The sequence below is a fragment of the Marmota monax genome, unplaced genomic scaffold (genome assembly GCF_021218885.2).
Source record: "Marmota monax isolate L192 unplaced genomic scaffold, Marmota_monax_Labrador192_F-V1.1 WCK01_AAM20220418_F8-fsc00004, whole genome shotgun sequence".
Taxonomy (NCBI): Eukaryota; Metazoa; Chordata; class Mammalia; order Rodentia; family Sciuridae; genus Marmota; species Marmota monax.
In genome coordinates this window covers 27,199,165-27,219,827 of record NW_026692881.1, presented here as the reverse complement: position 1 = coordinate 27,219,827, position 20,663 = coordinate 27,199,165, and the positions used below count along the sequence as shown (strand labels likewise).

The following is a 20,663-nucleotide window of genomic DNA, read 5'->3' as shown; positions in this document are numbered from 1 at the left end:
AACATGTTAAATAGCACCATGAAGATGCAACAGGCCAAATCCATAACTTGGAATTTTTTACAGGACAATATGTGATTTATTTAATAAATAAATACAAATAAAAAGGAGGAGAATTTGTAATAGATTAAAAGACACTTTAAGGATAGATCTACCAAATGCAACAAGTACACCTTATTTGGATCCTGACTTATACTACATGTTTATGGACATGTTTAAAATGATTAGGGAAAATTGATCCTGAATGGGTTTGCAACTATTCTTAAATTTAAGAAGTATAATAAAGGTACTATGGTTGAGTTTCTAAAAAGTTATGCCACATGTTTTGGAGACACATACTAAAATATTTATAGGTAAAAATCAGGTATCTGGGACTTAGTTTAAATTACTTCACAAAACAAAACAGAAAGGACAGAGGGAGATAAAACTTTGGTAGGTATTGAAGGTGGGTGTTAAAGAGGTGTGGGGGGGTCACTACACTATTTACTTTTCTCTGTGTGTATGAATTTCTGGGGGGCTGCTTTAAAAAAATGAAAGGATCTCATTTCTGTGAAAAGGGATCTCACAGAAAATAAAGCAACAAGACAGGCCAGCGGATGGAAACATGATGCTTATCTACTGAGTCGCCGATTTAGTGCCCTCTCTTGCTCAGGCATGGGGTCTGAGGGAGGGCAAGCACAGACCACGGGAGGGACTTCCATCTCTCTGAGCTCTGTAGGGTTACTAGGTGCCTGGCAACCCCATAATCCCAAGGGAGGTTGGGAAGCTTTCTGAGATGGAGATTTCCAGGACCTGCCTGGGAGAGGCAAGAAAGAGGATCCCTGCCGCAGCACAGTGTCCTCTTTAACCCCATTCCCAGGGAAAATCCCAAACAAGAACCAACAGAACCATGCCATCTGGGATTCTCTAATGTACATCTGGCAATGTGCCATGGCAAGTACCTTGGAACTGTGGACATGGGGCATATTTCAAGGCCACACACATCTTTTATTCAGTGCTTCATCATCCCACATGTTATTAATTCACTTAAAGAACTATACTAAATTTGACCTTCAAAGGGAGACGGTCAAAAGCAATAATGCCATATTTGATACAAAAATGACCTTATTGGGACCTGTAATATCTCCCTGCCAGCCTTTTTCAATTAAATGACCACAACTAGCAAACAACTATTAACATGGGGACTGTGTGGGATACAAAGATATGCAGTGTCTGCAATGGTGAACCACAAAATGCTTGTAGAGAAAAAAGGGAGGGGGATTCATATAAATTCTTGAGACAAAGATGTTATTCAGTTTTGCAATCCTTTGAGCTGCTGATAGGAATAGTCCACAGTTTCCACAATTGTAGTAAGTGGATGCCTTGATAGGATGTTTGGGCGAAAAACCTTATTCTAGCCTTGTAATGTCCACACTTGGCCCAAGCACAGAGAATCAGGGACTCTTGTTACTGAACCATCAGTGGTTAGGGCAGCTTCAAGCTATTCCTTCATCAACTGAAAGTGAAGTAGAAACTAGGCCTAATTGTGCTCTTTAATTCTCAATTTACTTTTTTTTTGAAAAATTTTTTTTAGATGTTGATGGACCTTTATTTTATTCATTTATTTATATGCGGTCTGAGAATTGGACCTAGTGCCTCTCACATGCTAAGTAAGTGCTCTACCTCTGAGCCACAACCCTAGCCCCTCTCTATTTACTTTTGCACAATTAGCCATTGCTTCCTATTCAATAGCAACCATGCCCTCTGAATCACAGGTCTGGCCAATCAGTGGGGTGGGCCATCTGAAATTGAGATTGGCCTGAAGGCTCAGGAGGTCAGCCTGCCATAGGTAGTGCATGCCTTTCCCAGTTGTTAACCAGAAATCCAGCATTCGACTCTGTGCAGGGACCCTGGCTTGCAGAGCTCTGGCCCAATCTTTCTTTAAAATTAAGTGCTGGAGGAACTTTCGGTTACCTGACTCAAGTCTTGGCTCCTTGAAGAAAATCTGGTTCAACCTTCCCCACTTCACTGGGAAGTTATGAGGAACTGAGCTACTAATGCTGCCAGGTTCTTAGCTTTAAAGTAAGGCCAGGTCTTGTTTGCAGACCATTTTTCCAATACTGTCATCTAGAGCCACCAGACTGTGCAAATAACCAGGATTTCTCTCCTCTATCTAACCCTGTCTGTCCCTAGCCCCTGATCTCTCCAGCTTCCGGCAACCACTAATCTAGTCACTCCTCTAACATCAACTTTTATAGATTCCACACGAATGAGATCATCAAGTATTTTTCTATGAGTCATTTACTTGACTTATAGTGTCCCCTAGTTCCATCCATGTTGCTGCAAATGACAGGATTTCATCCTTTTTATGGCTGAATAGTATTCACAGCCCCACCCTCACATTTTCTCCATCTACTCCTCAGCTGATGGATATTGGGTGTTTCCATTTCTCTGTTCTGTGAACAGCGCTGCAGTGAACATGGGTGTGCAGATGTCTCTTCAATATGCTGATCTTCTTTCCTTTGAACATATATATGCCCAGTGGCAGAACTGCGGAGTCACGAGGTAGTTCTATCTTGGGTTTTCTGAGGAGTCTCCACTCTGTTTTCCGTCATGACTGTCCTACTACCTTCCCACCCACAGGGTGCAAGGGGTCCCTTGGCTTCACATCCTTGCCAGCACTTGTTATCTTCTGTCTTTTTGATAGCAGCCATACTAACTGGAATGAGGTGACATCTCATTGTGGCTTTTATTTGCATTTTCCTGACGATTGAGGATACTGAGCATTTTTTCTTCTATCTATTGACCACTGTGTGTCTTCTTTAGAGAAATGTCTATTTGGGTTTATTGCCCACTTTTAATTAGTTTTTTTTTTTTTTGGCTATAGAGTTGAATTCCTAATATATTCAGGATATTTACTGCTTATTTAGATATAGAGTTTGCAAATATTTCTTCCTGTTCTGTAGGTCGTCTCTTCACACTGTCGATTGTTTTCTTTGCTGTGCAGGAACTTTTCAATTTTATGTAATCCCATTTGTCTATTTTTGCTTTTGTTTCCTGTGATTTTGGGGTCTTACCTAATAAATCCTTGCCTAGTCCAATGTTATAAAGCATTTCTCTTATATTTTCTCCTAGTAGTTTCATAGTTTTGGGTCTTATATTTAAGCCTTTAATCCATTTTGAGTTGTTTTTTGTGTGTGGTGAGACATAGGGGTCTAGTTTCATTCTTCTGGACACTCAATTTTCCCAGCACAATTTATTGAAGAGACAGTCTCTCCCTGATGTATGTTCTTAACACTTCTGAAAATAAGCATCTGCTTTTTTTTTTTTTTTAAAAGCTCCCCAGATAATTCTCATCAGCAACCAGAGCTGAGAACCACTGGGTTAAACTGACAGATGTGCTTCTAAAGTGCTTTGCAAAAATGAGAAGTCAACTTAGAATTGCTGTGTATTTTCTCTGTCTTTTGGATAGTCACAAAGGGCAATGGCATGTTGAAGGCTCATATTCAAATTTATTTGGATATAGAACCCTTGTTGTGCAAACCATCTACAAACAAAGATAGGAAATGTGATCCTAACCATCTGAAAACCAGTAATCCAGGTTGATAAATTTGGTTACTCTCTTTTAAACAGAAAAATCTGTACAGGATGACAGTCTATAGGAGCTAACATCCCTTTCCTCAATAAGGATACAGAGGACCCTTAAGTCAGTGTACTCTCTTAACTAGGAACAAATATCCACAATCTCATGTTGGAAGGAATCTTAAATGCCATCTAGTAGGACTCCTCCCTCCCACCTCCCCCTCCCCCACCCAACGTAGAAATCCCTCCAAAAGCACCCTCCCAGCTGGTCATTCCACCCCAGCTTGAACAGCTGAATGACAAGAGATCTCACTCCTTCACAAGACAACACATTTCATTGTTGGGAGATCAAGTCTTCTTTATATGGGCTCAAAATTAGCCTCCCTGGAACTTCTACTCATCCATAGCTCTGTTGTTGTCTGGAATGGTGGCAGAAAGTCCCCTCTTCTCTCAGATGAGTATCCTTCAGCACATCATTAAGGCAGAGTGTGGTGTACTGGAGGAAATGCAGGACTACACAGAGCCAGAGCCAAGAAACTTGGATTTGAGGTGTATCTCTGTCTCAGACTTTGTGATCATAGCAACGACAGCCCTTCAGGCTTTACTTTCATCATGAGTATTACAAAATACATAAAAACAAAGACAATGAAAAACTGGAATAATTGTGAGCATCAAATTAAAAGTGTGAGTCAAATGCTTTGTAACTGAAAAGTAATCTACAAATGTTAAGTCACCCTATGAGTAGTACTTTAAGGTACAAAATTTTTATATTTGAAAAATTCTTTGGTCAGTTGAAACATATTCTACTTCCAGAAGCTAGATATAGTTCTGTGGCTAAATAAGTGTGCTAATGATGCAAGTGAGTGCTCCATGAGGCCAGCTCTCTGTTGCTTCAGTGACTTAGTAAATCAGAAAGGGAAGTCTTGCAAGCTGGGTGTGAGGGTGCATGCCTATAATCCTAGTGCCTTAGGAGGCTGAGGCAGGAGGATGGCATGTTCCAGGCCAGCCTCAGTAACTTAGTAAGAACTCCTCTCAAAATAAAAAGGGCTGGGGATGTAGCTTAGTAGCAGAGTATTCCTAGGTTCAATCCTCTGTAATAAACAAACAAACAAAGAAAAGAAAAAGAAAAAAGAAAATTTTGCAAGATGGTATGGGTATCAACATGCTGACGCTGCCTTTGGTCTTTAGACAGAAAAAAACAAAAAGACCAAAGGCCTCAGAACCAAGAAGGCATTGGTTTCGAATTTGCCACTCATTATGTAGGTGCCCTTAAACAAGCTAGCTAAAATTACTTTCCCCTACATATGATACTAATCTTACTTGTGCCACTATCAGGATTAAAAAAAACAAAAACAAAAAACAAAACAGCACTAAACACTGAAGAGCAATTTTTTTGTGTGTGTACTAGGGATTGAACCCAGGGCCTTGCGCATATGAGGCAAGCACTCTACCAATTGAGCTATATCCCCAGCCCAGTATTTTTTTTTTTATTTGTTAAACAGTAAATTTTGTTTCAATTGCTGGCCATTTCCACTATATATATATTTTTAAATCTACAAGAACCCATTTGAAAAGTGCTATACTCCCTCTAGATAAACAGTATGTTAGGCACCTAGACTCCATATGGACACTGTTCCAACTCTGTCATTAATTCTCTGTGAAATCCATACATTTCGCCTGTTAGACCCTTGATTTCCTAATTTGTCAACCGAATTAGTCAGACAAGCTGATCTTTAAACCTTTCTCTAAATGAGATTCTGGAACTGTTAATATCCACATGGCTAAGAAAACTGACAGAAGACTTCAGAAGTAATTTGTTTCCTGGGAACAATTCAGTTATTCCATAATCCCAAAATAATACTATTGTAAAAATAATGCCTTCAATTTGTAAATTTGTTTGAAAATTACTCCCTTTAGGAGGATTTATTTGATTCTAACTTAGTTCTGCCAACCACATTCCTGAGGTGAGTGAACCTCAGGAATCTGTAAAAACTGAATAGAAACAAGACATTTCTCCAAAGAGGAAATATAAAGGGCCAATGAGCACATGAAAAGATGTTCTCCCTCATTAACCACGAGGGAAATGCCAATCAAAACCATGATGAGAGGGCCATCCTACTTGGATGACTACAGTAAAAAGACTGACAATAACAAGTGTTGGTGAAGGTCTAAAGAAGCTGGATCCCTACACTTGGCTGGTGGGAGTATAAATTAGCAGCTATGACAGAAAACCGTTGGCAGTTCTTCAAAACTATGCTTTCCAAATGACTGGGCAATTGTATTCCCAGGTATACAGGAAGGAGAAATGAAAACATGTCCACACAAGGAGTTATATATGAATGCTCACAACTGCATTATTCATTATACTCAAAAGGTAGAAACAATACAAATGTCCATCAGTTGACAGATATATGGCTGAATAAAATATGTATATCCATAGAATGAAATATTATTTGTCAATGCAAAGACATGAAGTCCTGATACATACTGCCACACAGTGAACCTTGAAAATATTATGCTAAGTCAAAGAAGCCAGAAACAAAAGACCACATAATACATGACTCTGTAGCTCAACATGGTGGTGCACATCTATAATCCCAGTGGCTCAGGAGGCTGAGGCAGGAGGATGGCAAGTTCAAAGCCAGCCTCAGCAACTTAGAGAGGCACCAAGCAACTTAGTGAGACCCTGTCTCAATATAATAAAATAAAAAAGACTCTGTTTATATGAAATGTCTAGAATAAGCAATTCATAGAGACAGAAGGCAGATTAGTGGTTGTCCCACAGTAAGGAAGTAAGGAATGAATACTAATGGATATTGGACTTCTTTCTGGGATGATGAAATGTTGTAAAATTGATTGTGGTGAAGGTTGCACTTTAAATGGGTGAATATGTCAATCATATCTCAATAAAGCTGTTAAAAAAATCTCAACAGAAGCACATAGTCATTAAACCATAAGGAGCAATGATCAGTTCAATTTAAATTGGGCTGCAAAGAACATATTTGTATAATAGTATTTTGTGTGAATAATTGTTTTTATATGTCCTAATGCTTCAAACTCACTTTTGCATTTGGATCATTTTTCAAGGAGCAGCTGAAATTTAAGGAAGTAAATAATAAACAAGGCTACTGTGGCACACAAAATCTATTTCTTTTATTTTACTACCTGAGGACTGACTTGGCGGTGTAAAATGCCATTTTAAAAAACGAATGACGAAGTCTGAATGAGAAAATGCATTTCATCGTGAAAGATAAAAGTCTTTCCTTCTCTACAGTGAATACAGGTAATTTCAGAAGCAGCAGCTCCTAATTATTCAATGTTGAAAAGCTAAAAAAAGGTTCATATTGAAAACAGTGACCTCCAGTTTGCTCTGTGAATGAAGGCAGACACAAATTCTCATTTCCCTGGAATCCTGCTTGATAAGTGAGTTGGGGAAAGCAAGCATTTCTTCATTACAGCGCAGACGACTGTTCATTTAAATAACAATAACCTGCATAAAAGTCACAAAAGCATTATCTAGCAATTCTTCTGTGTTGAAATGCATTATTAGTGCTAACAATGCCAAATAGAGTAAATAAATGACTGTCTCCTTATTTTCGGCATTCTTCCTGATTACTGAGCCTATGAAAGGAAGCGTTATTATTACTGGTGCATTCAACACCTTGGTCAATACCATGTGCTTGGATAACTTTTGAACTGGAAGGGATTTGAAAATCAAGTTATGTTCTTTTCTAGGCTATCCAAGGAGGGGGGGACTTCCCATATCTTCCTGTCTCTCTCTCTCTCTCTCTCTATGTATGTATATACATATACATATATATTTAAAATATATTTTAGTTGCCAATGGATTTTTTTACTTTATTAGTTTATTTATATGTAGTGCTGAGGATCAAACCCAGGGCCTCACGCATGCCAGGCAAGTGCTGTACCACTGAGCCACAACCCCAGTCCCTTCATATATTTTTAACAGAAAATATTTGAATAACTCAACTTCTGTTCATTATATCTCTGTAAAAACTGAAGTCCCCATTAAAGATAGCACACATGCAAGAGAACTTATTAAAATTGTAGAAGCCAAATCAGTAGTTTAAATCCAAAGATTTCTTACCAGAAACATGAAAATGTTTCAGATTTCAAAGTTCCTTGAGCTCAGAGTTTTAGGTCTTTCTTTAACTTTCTCTTTTTTCACCTCCTGAAGTACCTAGTATTCCATCCAAGGCCATCGACCAACCTGGTTATGAGAGCTCCATCAATCTCCTGATTGAGGGGGAAATGAAAGGTGAACTCATTCATTCCCGGGTCTCTAGTTTGGGGCATGTAGGGTGATGTGTCCTGCAGCAATAGACAAGTGGGAGGAGGCAAAGAGATCTGAGTGGAGACTTGAACCAATAATACGTAGGCCACTTGGAGCCAGTCGTTCACACCATGCCCTCTAGACAAGCAAATAAAATTAATCATGGAGACTCCTATTAATCAACAAGCAATGTCCTTCAGTCATGCTTTGGAGCTTACCACCTCTCAAAGGTGCATCAATGTTCCCTCAGTGAAACCTCTTGATTTTCCCTAGAGCAGAGCTCAGGGCAGCCAGAGGCACCAGGGCACTGTGATGAAGTGGCACTAGGCAAGAGCTGTCCTCTCACTCCCACCACACTGTGTGGATGGCTCTGGCAGTGCAGCCATGAGGGGCTCATGAGAGGGTAGGGAAGCTACACCCTCTCTGGGCACCACCTGGCCCCGCCCCCGGTTCCCCTCGCCTTTGCTGCTTGAGTGTGCAGTTCCTGAGCACCACACTGCTTCAGTTCTTCCAGGTCCCTGTTCTCTTCTCTGGCTAACTCATACTCGCCAAAACTCAGGCCAGGCATCGCCCACTCCAGGAAGCCCAACACAGCTGTGAATTCCTGTGTGCACCTACTGTTAGGTTATATCGAAAGGTTCGATAAAATTTCCAGGAATGTTTTCTCACTCAATTGCATAATGTTGGGAGAGCGACACAAATTGTTTTATTTGCATCTTGACTACTTGGGGCCCACCATATCACAATAGCTGAGGCTCAGTAAAGGTCTGTGGGACAGAAGTGGACAAGTCTAGGCAGGTGGCTTCAGAGGATGAGTTGGTAACAGTGACTGTGTGTATTTCAGATATTCTTTGCTCTGGCATGATCTCAACTGGAGTCTCTGTCCTGTACACTACCAGGAGAATGCTTCATCAGAATTTCTTTCCTGGCACCTTCCATCACCTTGGGCCCTGGGGACCCTGAAGTTCTTTCTTGGACCCAGCTTTTTCTGCCTTGGCCTGTGCTTACTTTTGTTCCTATTAGGTCCCTTTCTGGATGGGCTGCTCCAAGCTGGCAGGTTCCTGGGCTCACTTACATTCTGAGTGCTGAGAACAGCACTATACATCCTTGGAATGCGGTTGGTGGAGAAGGCAGCTTCCACCTGTCTCAGTGCACTTACAAAGTAGTTACTGACTCTGAAATCTCTGCCCCGGGGTGAGTGACTGCCTCCAACGTGTCTATATCACACTAGCTTTAGAGAGTGCAACAGGTGACATGAAGATGCACTCGTGTGATTTAAGGACAACCTGCCAAAGTCCTCAGAAGCTTACTGTGCCCTTGAAGTAGGCCATCCTCAGGAGCTGTCGCATCTCATCTACCCAGCAGGTGTGCACCATCAAATAAATATCATAAAATGTCTTCCAGCCAGGAACAAATATTTGGCAAGGAAAAGAAAGTACACAGGCTCCCTGACCATGGTGTTCTTGATGGAGGGCGTGAGAGGCCGTTTTTTTAACATATGGAAAACAATGCTCTTATGAATCAAGGTTTCCTGCCCCTGTCTATCCATCTGCCGTATTCCCCCTCCACAACCCCAGAAGCTTCTGAAAGAAACTAGTCTCAATTTTACAATTTCACTTACAGAGATTTTAACAAAGAGGATCCCTTAAACATAGCACAACAACAACAAAATTTTTTTTCCATAAAACTGTGATTTTTTAAAAGACAACAGTAATGACAAGTGGGCTAATCTGGTTTGCTGGGGACTCTTCTTCCCACCCCACTGCAAGAGTTTAAATTACTCAGCAGTGCCATCTTCCTTCTGCCTGCCAGAAGGCTTAGGAGACAGAAAAATTTAGTACTTTCAGTATGATTAGGGAGAACTTAATAATATTGGTACAATCTGTTCTTGAATATTTTTTTTTTCTTTTTTTTTGGGTAGAACTAGGGATCAAATCCAGGGCCTTGTACATGCTAGACAGTAGCTCTACTACCAAGCTACATCCTCAGGCCTTTCAATTTTTTTTTTTTTTAAATTTTGAGACAGGGCCTCACTAAGTTGATCAGGCTGGCCTTGAATTTGTGATCCTCCTGCCTCAGCCTCCCAAGTAGCAGAGATTATAGGTATGTTAATAGCACCTGGCTTGAATAATCTGGAGGCTCCACCATCATTACATGTTCAATTACCAGGTATCATTGGACCTAAATATTAAAACAATCATTATAAGGAAACACAAACCTGTGGCTTAACTCTGACTTCAAAGTTATGGGTACAACTTAAAAGAGGAAACATATGGATTCAAACATGGGTAAGTTTTATTTTTAATTTTAAAAACATAACTTATAAACCCTGAAGCCAATGATAATTCTGAGAACCATGAATACAATGCATATCACGAGAGACTGGAAAAGATAGTTCAAACTTATTTCAAATTGTGTATATACTTCTACAATTTTTTACACACATGAAGGTTACCCTCTAAATGTGATGGTGGATTTTGTTAGAACAGTGTTTTCTGATCTAACAGTATTTTCCAGACCCTGAGTGGGCATTTACTTTATGTCAACTTTAAATTGGTCTTTAAAAAAAAAATTCACCTTATTCCAAACAATAATGTCAGTGAAATCATGGTTTCAGGATTTCTTAACTTTGTTCCTTTGGGGAAAAGCTAGTTAAAGGGAAAATTACCCATTTCAGAAGAGACATGACAAGGTTGATCCTCATCTCTGAGAAATGTTGAAATGTTGACTAAGTACCTACTATGTGCCAAGTCCTCTTGTAGTTTCTGGGTTTACAGCAGTGAGGCGAACACAATTCCTGATCCTATGGAGCTTACATTCAAAACAAGGAAATGACAATAAGCCAGGAGGCACATACAGGTGGAGTGTCTCTTACCTGAGCTGTGTGGGATCAGAAGTGTTTTGGATTTGGAAATATGTGCACATATGTAATGAGATATTCTGGAGATGGGACCCAAGTCTAAACAGGAATTCATTTATGTTTCATGTACACATAGACTGAAGGTGATCATATATAATATTTTTAATGATTTTGTGCATAAAACAAAGTTTCTTGGTGTAGAATTTTCCCTTTATGGTTCCATGTTAGTGTTCAAAAAGTTTCAGATTTTGAAGTATTCTAGATTCCAGAATTTCAGATTAGGGATGCTCAACCTATCATATAATCCCAGGTAGCAAAGTCAGTTCCAAGAAAATACAAAACAGGGGAAAGACATCAAGTGATGGGTGGAACATTTGAGCACCACTACATATCATTACATAGCACAGAACACTGTGGACTCTTCTAAGCAGAGGCAAATGGTCTAGAAACCTGTGCTATTTCCACTATTTTTTGTGAGGGGGGGTACAGGTGATTGAACTCGGGGGCGCTCGACCACTAGCCACATCCCCAGCCCTATTTTGTATTTTATTTAGAGACAGGGACTCACTGAGTAGCTTGGGCCTTGCTAAACTGCTGAGGCCAGCTTTGAACTTGTGATCCTCCTGCCTCAACCTCCTCAGTTGCTGGGATTATAAGCATGTGCCACGGCACCCGGCTCATTTCCACTCGTACAACACTTAACTATTCTTCAAGATTATGTCTTCACATGGTTTACTTCCTCAGACTGCTTTCTCAGTAGGAGAGATTACTGCCTCTCCTGGGCTGAGTTTTCACTGGGGAACTCATTTCTGGAGCAGAAAGGCCTGGATGGGGTTCCTGAGGGAGATTTAAATATCAGAATGTGGTTAAATGTAATGGTACATGCCTGTAATCTCAGCAATTCTGGAGGCTAGGCAGGAGGATGGCAAGTTTGAGGCCAGCCTCAACAACTTAGTGAAACCCAGTCTCAAAATAAAAAATCAAAAGGAGGGGGATTGCAGCTCCATGGTAAAGCCCCCTGGGTTTAATCCCCAGCGAGTGCGCGTGCACACACATACACACACACACAAACAAGCTGGGTGCTATGGTGTACACCTGTAATCCCAGAGGCTCTAGGGTGGCTGAGGCAGAAGGATCGTGAGTAGTACAAAGCCTCTGCAGCTTAGTGAGACCGTAAGCAACTTAGTAAGACCATGTCTCAAAATAAAATATAAAAAGGGCTGGTGAAGCATCCCTGGGGTCAATCCCTGGTATAAAGGAAAAAAAAAAAAAAGGCCAGAAGGTGACTAAAAGTGACAAGCTATTTAGGACCACTGTGGCTTTTTCTCCTTATTGAAGGTGGGAGAAACTGGTCAAAATGCTTTTAATGTTTCTTAAAAATCTGATTAAATAGTTGACTGAAAACATCATTGATAATCTAAATGCAACATCAATAGAAGCTCAGTCTGATTCTAGAAAGACTTAATGTGACTTCATATGGGTACCTGTGCTCTTGTTGGCTGAATGTGGGATGAGAACCAGCTGGTATCAGGCAAGGACTGCGGTGCTCTTAAGGCAGAAGGGCCCAAGGAGCTGCAATCCTCGCTCTGAGACTTGATAACCATGTAATTTTGAGCAAGTGATAAACTTTTTTAAGCCTCAGTTTCCTCATCTATAAAAATAGTAATGCCTCCCATATGGGTTTGCTCTGAGGGTCAAATGAAATTAAATGAGATCATAGTGATTACATAGCACTTAGCATTTAGTGCTCTTAAAATAAATGGCAATTAAGATGACGACAGTAATCTTGATAATGATGATTTAGAAATCATATACAAGGTTCTTTAGTTCTGAAACTGAGAAGGAAAGTCCTAGCTTCTAAATCCCTAAAAGGGTTAAGTAATAAACAATAGCTTGGCAAGAGAATATTAGAACTCTAGTGGTGGGTGTCATCCAGCTGAACCAGCAACTCAGCCTCAAGTCTACGAGGTCCAGAATGGGATGGACAGTGGGGGCCACTCTGGGCAGTCTCCATAGACATGAAAATACAAACGGAGGTTCCCCGAAGCTACCATGGGGGTCTTAAGACAGGAATTGAAGGCCCACCAGGAATCAGGCGATGTGAAGTCAGTGAAGTGTGTCCCCAGCGTCCTGGGGCTGGGTTTGGAGGCCTTCCCACATTTGCAGCAGCTTGTGCTCCATGCAATTTTAAAGGTACTCAATATCTGCCAACCCAAATTTAAAAACAACAACAGGAGAGCACATCCTGACAGTCTGAATCCATTAAATCTGCATATAGCACAATGAGATGTTATGTAATCAAAATCCCTTGAACCTGCACCAGTCTCCATGGGCAACAGAAGCAAGTCAGTTCACATGCTTGGGGGGCGGGTGGTGGAGAGTGAAGTGCAAGTGGAAAATCGGGGTGGGCAAGTCAGTCCTGATGCACAATTTTCCTTAATAGGGTATGTGCTGCACGTAAGCAGAGCTTCTTTAGGAAAGGAATGCCTCTCTACCCCTCTGAATTTAACCTATTCTTTTCCCCTTGGGGGTACATATTTAGCTGGATTTGTATAACCAATGTGTGTGTGTGTGTGTGTGTGTGTGTGTGAGAGAGAGAGAGAGAGAGAGAGAGAGAGAGAGAGAACAATTTTTATCAATTACCTGGATTCTATCCTCTAGGCTACATAGAGTTGTTGAGTCCTACTGTGGGTCTACCAGAGTAACAAATCCTCATGAAGATGAGCATTTCCAGGAAAACTGAATTTTTTGACTCCACAGTTTCTACTGCATATACATGTGAGGTCTACAACATCTTTCTGTCCAGGTCCCATAAAAGGAAATTTGCAAGAGTAAATTTTAGATTACTGTCTGGCTAGCCCAATATAATGTGACACCTACAACTTGCTAGCTTGGAGGGAAGGTATGAAGAATGAAGACACCAGGGAAGATGTCCCTGAAGACGACAGGGCAGTGTGTAGGTCACAAACAGAAAAGCTGAGTGGCAATGGGGAGATGTAGGGGTCATGACTAATTCGGGTGCTCATTCAGATATGGGAAGAGCAGTGAGGGGCATGAGATCTGTGCCACAACTTATCTTCCTGGGCAGCTGCGAGGAGCCATCAAGCAAGGCTTGTAAATGATTTTTACTGCCTGAGACTCTCAATGTGTCAGGTGTCTCAGCTGGAGAATGGACAGTGAGCTGATTAGGATAAAGTGGGACAAGGATTAAAATAGAAAACCCACAGAGGAAAACTGGATTGTAGGAAAGACTGAGATGGTGCCTGCTGCGTGGTTTCTCCCAATCTGTAGCCTCGACCTGGTTAGAGTTCATTTTCTGTTCTTGTCCCAGGAGACACAATCTGTGAGCCGTGCGTGGACCACAGAGTAGAAAATAAATGACTCCACCAGTAATCACTTGGTTGGCTTATTCTCCTTGTTGTTCCCCTTGGGATACAAAGTGGTTCACATGAACACACACCCACCATGTGTGGAGGGTCGCTAGTCTTGGACTTGGCTAGCTCTGGTTCTGGTGCTAGCTTTGGCATTACTCCCTGTGTGGCTAGGAAACAACCTTGAAGCTCACCAGACCAGGGACAGTGCATGTGGGAGTGATTTATCAGTAAGAATTTGCCCTTCAAATGCCAGGAGTGATTATTAGTAATAGGAATGCTTTTTATTTGATGGACAAAACACAATAACAAAGACAAGTAGGAATAAAAGCATGAAGTTCATCCTATGTTGACATGACTCCCAAACCTTAACAGTGGAAAGTTATTCTTTTAGTAAGCAAAGCCACAATCAGATCCAAAACGGTACACTTATTAAACTGAAAATGCTCTAAATTGCTCCTTGGTAAGGGCTACTCTGCACAATCTGATCATTTGGGATTTCATCAAATTAATGTCACCAGATATGCCTTATAATTAGGATAAAATATTTGAAAAGTTTAAAAATGAAGCTATTCATTAACTCATTGATTTTTCTAGAGATTGGGAGACTGAATTTAAATGATACCCAAAAATATAACTAGGTGTGTTCAAAGATAGAAGAATGAGTTGCAGGTCTCTAAGTGGAAAGCAGTGGTTTAAAATGCTATTACTATTCAGATTCTCTGAGAACATTAAAACTGCCCATTAAATAAAAATCTAATAATTGGCCCTACTGAGTTGTGACATTTTGTAACCTGTACAGAAATGCAGAAAATTGTGGAAGAAAAGTTCTTTTGAGGCAGAATTTGATTTGCAATGTAAAATTATCCCACAAGCCAAGGTCTTCACACACACATCCACAAAAGAACAACAACACAGCCTGACTAATGAAGCCAAGGAAGCCTCTGGAAATCAGAGCTAAGGCTATGGCTCCAGACTCCTAAGGTAAGTTAGGTTACTGCTCTGGAGAAAATTAGGCAACTTCATGAGCTCAGAGTAAACCCCAGCTTAGAATTGGTCTCTTGTTGGATACTACCTAAAAATACAATCAAGTTAGATCATTCAAGCCATTTGCAGTTTCCACACTTACTCTGTAATATTGCTAAGTGAATAGAATTTAAAGACATTAACTGGAAGACAATCAATGGTTTCAAATCAGAGGACTAAAACTCTCACGGGCCAATGCTGACCAAGCAATTTCTATGTGCATGTGTCTCTGTCAAGGGCCAGTCAAGATTCAGATATGAAAGATGTGCTTCTTGCTGTCAAGCTACTGTGCGTGGGGTGACTGAGACAGGTACCGATAAAACCAGAGTGTAAGGCATCCTGTGTGTCCAACAGGAACAGGACAGTCACAACAAGTGGAGTCCTTCTTGTTGGACGGATTTGGAAAATGTGACCTCTCCTTCGAGCTGTAGAAATGAAATGGGTAGGACTGAGGGAAGACGCAGAGGTAGATGTCCAGGATGGGGGAATGGTAGGAGTGAGATAAGAACAAGCAGCACTCTGGGGCCCGACACAGAGGCACACTCCTGTATTCCCAGCAGCTCGGGGAGCTCAGGCAGGAGGATCGCAAGTTCAAAACCAGCCTCAGCAACCTAGCAAGGACCTAAGCAATTCAGAGAGCCCCTGTCCCTAAATAAAATGTTTAAAAAGGGGCTGTGGATGTGGCTCTGTGGTTAAGAGTCCCTGGTTCAATCCCTGATACAAAAAAAAAAAAAAAAAGAGCAGCACTCTGGGGAACCGGGCAGAGTTTAGTCTGGCTGGGATGCAGGTAAGAGAAAGACCGTGGCAGCAGAGGGCAGAAGAGACTGTGGACACAGGGAACTGAGAGCCAGCAGAGGCTTGCAGAAGGTGCCAGGGCCACCATTCTGTTAAAGACAGACACTGTTAGGGGCGCTAGGTTGAAAATCTTCATGGACATATTATCTATAAAAATATAGGGCTTGAACATTCTACCCCTTTCCTCAGGTGTTTTCCTGAGGTCAAGCAACCAGATCCTGAGAAAAGAGGAGACGTGCACACACATAACGAACCACTCATGAGGAAGAAATGGGGACGATGAAGAAATGAAGGCAGAGAACAGTCAGGAATTAAGGAGAATGGTGAGCAAGATGAAGAGAAGACGCTGGAGAGAGGGTGGCCTAATCCAGAACATGATGCGGGTCGGGAAGGGGATGTACAGGGTCCCTCTCACCACCCTGTCCCAGACTAAGCCCAGGGAAGTCTTATTACAGAGATTTGAGGGCCTACAAGCCATGAACAGGAAGCCACTGGCCACTATGGTAGTGGACAAACTTACTAGCTGTGGACTTCTACCCATAAACCAAGAACTGCTCTTCACGTTCTCAGGAGAAGAAAACTATTAAACAGATACGTAATGTCAAGAGGCAATGTTCACAGCAAGCTGTCAAGTGGGTTCAAGTTTGCATGACTCCATTTTTGTATAAGTGAGTAGCATCTGTTGGTGTATTTGGTCACCAGAAACTGGATTGCTGAATGGCAGAAACATTGAAGTCTGCCATATTAGGCAAAAATTTCCTTAATTCTTTTTTTTTAAAATTTTTTTTGTAGTTGTAGATGGAGAGAATGCCTTTATTTATTTATTTTTATGTGGTGCTAAGGATGGAACCCAGTGCCTCACACCTACCAGGCAAGCTCCCTGACACTGAGCCCGGCCTCATCCCAAATTTTCTCAATTCTTTTCTTTTTTTGTAGAGGGGATTGAACTCATGGGCACTCAACCACTGAGCCACATCCCCAGCCCTATTTTGCATTTTATTTAGAGACAGGGTCTCAATATGTTGCTTAGCACCTCACTGTGGCTGAGGCTGGCTTTGAACTCGTGATCCTCCTGTCTCAGCCTTCCCAGCTGCTGGGATTACAGGCGTGCGCCACTGCGCCCAGCTCCAAATTTCCTCAATTCTTAATGGGAATATATAACTCTTTTCTGTCAAAAATACTGCTTCATGCTTCAATTAGTATGCAGAACACATCCCTTTACAAATGTCTCTGATAAGAAGAATAACTAAAACAAAGAATCTTGTCAAAGATGTAGTTGGCACAGCATAAAACATTAAAGATGAGTGTTCCACTTTATCACTTTTAGGAAACGGTCTTCTATATAAAGAACACAAGGGGCTTTACTTGAAAAAACAGAACACTCCCAATACACAAACATTCCCAAGCTTACATTAGCTCTTGTAATCAATGTAACTTGTTTACACAGACCTGTTACTCCATATATAAATATGCCCAGTATAAACCATGAGTACTGTATAGTGGGGCACAGAGGAGGCCCAGTTTTTTCAAAAAGCAAATTTTATATTTCAAGAAACCCATAATAATATAAGTACCCTAGCTGTAATCCTTTTGACTGGGCAGATGCATGCCTGTAATCCTTTTGACTGGGCAGGCTGAGGCTGGAGGATCTCAAGTTCAAAGCCGGCCTCAGCAACTTAGCAAGGTCCTAAGCAACTCAGCAAGACTCTGTCTCAAAAAAAAAAAAAAAAAAAAATTAAAATGAAAAAAAGAGCTGGGGATGTGGTTCAGTGGTTAAGTGCCTCTGGGTTCAATCCCTGGTTGCAAACAAACAAACAAACAAAAACCTCAGGCAGATTTTATATTTTTTGCTAAAATATACCATCTGCCAAGTTAGGACAATAACTTTAAAGATTTAATTCAAAGTAAGAGTAAATAACAGACAGGTTTCTAAAACTTAAAAACCACTAAAATGTTCAGCTAGCAGTATGTAAACTATGCACAGGAAAAGAGGGAAGAATACACATGAAATTGTTAATAGTGGTTCAATGGGGGATGAGGCTTAAAAGGAGTTTCATTTTGTTTTTTATGCCTTTCTGAATTTTGAAGATATTCAATGTAAATATGAAAGTAATAGTTTTTAAATGTTTGGCTTCTATTTTTTAATTACAAGTAGCTCAACAAACTCACCATAGTTTTGCATAACAAATTATGGAAAACGTAACAAAAATAAAGTCCTCTGAAGCTGACTGAAGTGGGAACAAGATGGCAAACATGGCCATGGGTACACAGGAGACCTTCTCTGAAGAAAGGTGCGTGGCTGCTTGTCTGTTTCCAGGCTGACCCACAGGGCTAGGTGTGGACGTTGCATGACAGGGAGGCGTGAGAACAGGGCTCCCAAGAACACAGGAGCTGAAGTAGCAGGGGGAACGAAAGCCGGGTTTCCTCTGTGCACACTCCAAGGGTCAGAGTGTGACAGAAAGGCCACATGTGGCAAGGTCAGAACCACTCCTGAGCAACTACAAGAGAGAAGCCCCAACCAGATCCTTCCACAGGACCAATATGTGTGCACATAGGGTTCAGTGTCCCCCATGTGAAATGCTTTGGGAACAGAAGTGTTTCAGATTTCTAAGTTTATCAGATCTTGAATCTGCATAGACTCACAGGTTGAGTGCCCTTAATCCAAAAATCCAAAATCCAACATGCTCCAAAATCTGAAACCTTTTGAACATCATACTGGTGCTCAAGAAGTTTCAGATTTGATAACATTGTTGGATTTTGAGTTTTCAGATTAGGGATGCATGCTCACCCTGTAGCTGTCTCTGTCCTACTTTAGAGATTGCTTTCTTTTCATCTAGTCTGTGTGGCAAAATACAGAAAGTACAGAGACCGAGGTAGGTAAGACTTCCTAAGAGCTCTGCACCATCTGAAACAGGCATTAATGGTGAGGCACAACAGTTATTTAATTAGCACACATTGATTAACTTAACCCCATGTAACCACTGTCTTCTGCTACTGCTAATTTTGTTTTTGAAGTCAAATGAAATAAAGTAGCTGAAGAGTAATTAAATGTGTCCAGTCCCTTCATCCCTAGGGCTACAATGACTGGGTTGCCCTCCACTACTGAGGTTTTCTGAGAAGATGTGGGAAAGGCTTTGAAACAACTCAAAGGCATGTTCTCAGGAGGTGGTGACTTCACATTAAAATCTCTGATATGAATGGGCCTGTTAGCACTTTCTCTAACGATGCATGTGGGAGAAGAGTTGAATTTGTAGCTGTTTTCAAATATTAGTAACAAAAATGACAATGTTTAATTGAAAAGCTTATTATGGAAACAAACCCTACTCTATATTTGCAAAAACAGACCTAACACAAAAGGTGGTAGATAGAAGTTTTGTTTGTTTTTTCCAGTACTCAGGTGCGCTACTCACTGAGTCATACCCCTCATCTCTTTTTATTTTTTTTTATGAGACAGGGTCTTGCTGAGTTGTTGTGGCTGGCCCAAAACTTGGGATCCTCCTACCTCAACCTCCTGAGTCACAGGGATTATAGGCATCCGCTGCCACCCCTGGCTGTAGATACAAGATTGAAGCATATAAACTGTAGGTTAGCAGTAGTTTTGAAACTTAAACATTCATGCACACAAACCAAAATACCCCAAACACAAAAACCTAAAAGCAAAAGAAAGAAAACTTTTTAAACAGCAATGATTACAGACATGCCCAACTGATGAACAGATGGCATGCAGCTATACCCTAGATCAAGTCCTGCCTGTGTGGTCTCTTCCTTCTCCTTAGCAACCTATAGGTGGGTGGGCACAATTTTAGGGTTCTGGGAACATAATTTGAGAGTCACTACTTTATGCTTCCCTGGGGAATACTGTGCAATGGCTCATTCCACAGAGATTCTGGTTCTTTTTAGCAGCTTTGACAAGTAACACTAGAGATCTAAGGTCTACGTTCCCAAGATTCTCTCAGAACCAGGTTCTAGATGTGGCCCAGGTTCTGCCAAACAGATGCCTATATAAAATTTGGCAAGTGGATGTGATCAGTGGGAGGCAGCTGTGTGTGTGGGAGGGCTGTATTTGGTTCCTCTGGGACAGCTGTGGCAGAGATTATGGAGTCCAGGTCCTCAAATCATGGGCACCATTCCAGGTATGCCTGAGGCCTCTCAGAAGAGTCTGATGCTGCTGTCATTCAGGGCTGGGTAGCTCCTGGGCTCCCCAGAGAGTCAGCAAGCTACACCAGTAAATCTCTTTCTCATGAGCTAGATGATTCTGTCCCCCTGAATCTAAGAACACTGGCCAAGGCAGAATCTAAAACAGATCCTAGTTATCTCATTACCTCATATGACGCACTTCCCCCGCCCCCCAACCTTTGTATCCCTACAGAACCCAACACCTCTTGTCAGGTGGATACTGAATAAATGTTAATTAAATCATACTATCACACTACTATGACCATAGCAGTATGCTAGATTAACTTTGACTTAATTCATACTTTAATACCTACTAGGTAATGAGACAAGATCTAAATGATATAGGTAACAAACATCTCAATAAGCCAGGGGTTGAATGGCTATAATTTTTGACTATGTTCATTTATCTGGGCAAAGCAAGACATTAAAAAGAACCGTCTCAATTTCTTATATGGAGTGAAGGCAGAAACAAGTCAAAGCTATCTTTAAGATATAATAGAAAGTATAGGAATGGAAATTATTATGATATTTAACAATGAATATAAATTTGACCACTGTAGGGTGACATGCTTAATTTCTATAT

General features: G+C 41.0%; 1 protein-coding gene across 6 annotated transcripts in view; it reads right to left on the bottom strand.

The window, feature by feature from the left end:
* Vti1a (vesicle transport through interaction with t-SNAREs 1A) overlaps positions 1-20,663 on the bottom strand; it is a 343,300-nt gene that overhangs the window by 93,784 nt on the left and 228,853 nt on the right. The gene's annotated exons all lie outside the window — the stretch shown is intronic.